Here is a 3,013-nt window from a genome sequence, read left to right as displayed (position 1 = left end):
TTTCCACAGGATTTACTGACAAACAAAAAAAAAAAATACAATGGGTTTATGATCTATGGATGCAAATAAAGCCAAGTTTCTAGAAATACAATATTAAATATGCTAAAAATTTAATAGGAATAACTGGCAAAACAACAAACCTACTGAGGGTAAATGCATTAGTGAACCACATTAAACCCTGATGCAACTCAGTCACTTAAGACTTTTCATCATAAAGACAATGCTTAATTCACTTAAAAAGGCTGATATTCTATGTACCAGATACAAAAGGAGTAAGCGATTCTAAGAACTGTCATAGAAGCATCCATCTTCCTTTTATGGCAGCAAAATAGGTCAGGAATGGACTGTGCCTCCCATGGCAATGTTGAAGTAAAAACCCAGAACAAAGTCAAGAAGATAAACTTTCAGAACAGATACTCTGACCCAGACTTTTAGCTGATCTTCAGGTGTAAGAAGTTCTTCTGTATTCAAGTTTATATAACTTAAGTGAAACAGAGGTAGACAGAGGGAGGAAGAGAAGATCTACACGATCGAAAGAGAAGGTGCCAGTTTACCTGGACAGACAGACAAAAACAGTTGGAAAAAGATGTCTTCTGAAAAAGACCAATGAGGGGAAACTAGCTCTATCGTGTATTAAAAGATATTTTGAATCTTCAGTAATTAAAATAGTGTGACATTAGTACATGAAGGGAGAAGGCAATGGCACCCCACTCCAGTCCTCTTGCCTGGAAAATCCCATGGACAGAGGGAACCTGGTAGGCTGCAGTCCATGGGGTTGCTGAGTCAGACACGACTGAGCGACTTCACTTTCACTTTTCACTTTCATGCATTGGAGAAGGAAATGGCAACCCACTGCAGTGTTCTTGCCTGGAGAACTTTAGGGACAAGGGAGCCTGGTGGGCTGCCGTCTGTGGGGTCACACAGAGTCGGACACAACTGAAGCGACTTAGCAGCAGCAGCAGTACATGAAGAGGCAGACCAGTGGCACAGAATAGAACATCTAAGCAACATACCAAAAACATTTAGGAATTTAGTACCATATTTCATAAATTCCAAGATATACACTTTCCCAAATTTTAACATCTCTGAAAACAGCATACACTGTACAAAGGAATGGGACATCATAAAATGACCAGCATGTTTGATCTCAAGTCATATGGTGGGAAGATGAAAAAGTTCTGAAGGTAGATGGTGGTGATGGTTGCACAAAACATGCAAATATACTTAATGCCACTGAACTTTATATGGTTAAAGTTAAAAATGGTTAAAATGGCAAATTTTACATTATGTATATTTACAAAAAAATGAATCCTCTAGGTCTGCAACAGAAAAATTTAGACTTTATTCTGGTATTCTAAGATAAAGCCATTTCATATTTTATATATATATAATATATATATGTATATTTTTAAAAGACATATTGTATATGGTATACATGCACCTGAAACCAGTAGGCACTTGAATTACCAGCAGTTGTTGAGTAAATGGTGTGGTACAACTAGAGAGTCATCTGAAAATAACAAGTTGGATCCAAAAATTATACTATAAACCAAGAAAAACTCCAAGTATTAACAGATCAAAGATTTAAATAAAATTTTAAAAGAACCATGAAAGTACTGGATGACAACAGGGAGAACACTTTTATCATGTTGGAGTAGGAAAAAACTTTTTAAATTTGACTTAATAGTTCATAAAACATAAAAGAAGACTAATAAATTTAACCATATGAAAATCAAGAAGAAAGAAGGAAAAAGGCAAATGACAAAGAGAAAGAAATATGTTCAATTCATAATACAAACAAGTGCTACTCTCCCTAATATATTAACAATTCTTAGAAACTGTTAAGAAAAACACCTATAAGCCAAGAATAAAGCAGACAAATTTCACAGAAATGGAAGTGCAAATGGCTCATAAGCATATAGAAAGTGCTTAACTTTAACCGTAGTAAAAAAAATCTATAATACTGCATTTTATTGCATTGGATGGGTTAAAGTTCAAACATTTTATCAGTCAGATTAGCCAAAATTTGCACCGCCACCAGTAATGTATGAGTTTTCCACAATCCCTCTGCTGGAAGGACTGTGGAAAACTCACATATTGCTGGTGGTAGTGCAAATTAGTATTACTCTTGGTGAGGGCAATTTGGCATTATCAATTAAAAAAAATTATAAACCCATATTTTTTAAGGCAACAATCCTATTTCTAGAAACTTCTCCTATAGGCACATATGCACAATGACATATATTCAAGCTTATTCATTGTATCAGTCAGTAAAAGATTGGAAACAAGCCAAATGTCTATTAAAGAGGGCATGCTAAGTTGCTTCAGTTGTCCAACTCTTTGCAACCCTGTGGACTGTAGCCAGCCTGGCTCCTCTGTCCATGGGATTCTCCAGGCATGAATACTGGAGTGGGTTGCCATTTCCTTCTCCAGGGGATCTTCCCTGACCCAAGGATCGAACCCATGTTTCCTGCCTTGTCAGGTGGATTCTTTACCATTGTGCCACCTGGGAAGCCCACTTCAGAGGAGCTCTCCAAATACAGGATGGTATCTCAGCATGACCTCTGATCTGATACATCCTGTGTCCTCAAGCTGAGTTCAAACTCAAGATTGACTGCAGGGATGCCAGGATTTTGCCAGAGTCAGCCTGGACTCTAGTTTTCCTGTGGATTGTTTCTATACCAAACGTATGACATGGGAGGAGGAGCAGAAATTTGGGGATCACAAAGACCTTGGTTTGAGTCCCACCACTGACTAGCTGTATGACCCTGGGCAAAATTAAAGTTCAACCTCCTTATCTGAAAAATGGCAATTTACAACCTAAGATTAAACAACAACAACAATAACAAGAACTCATTGTTTTAGAAGAATTGTTTGGAATAATTTATGAGATAATATATAAAATTTATGAAATTTATATGATAATATATATGAAATTTAGAGCACAGAATCTGATAAAGGATGAACATTCAATCAAAGTCAGATATTATCATTTGTAGAGATAAGCTGTACC

This window comes from Budorcas taxicolor, chromosome 20, assembly GCF_023091745.1.
Source record: "Budorcas taxicolor isolate Tak-1 chromosome 20, Takin1.1, whole genome shotgun sequence".
NCBI classification, from domain to species: domain Eukaryota; kingdom Metazoa; phylum Chordata; class Mammalia; order Artiodactyla; family Bovidae; genus Budorcas; species Budorcas taxicolor.
Note: the sequence above shows the minus strand (reverse complement) of the source record.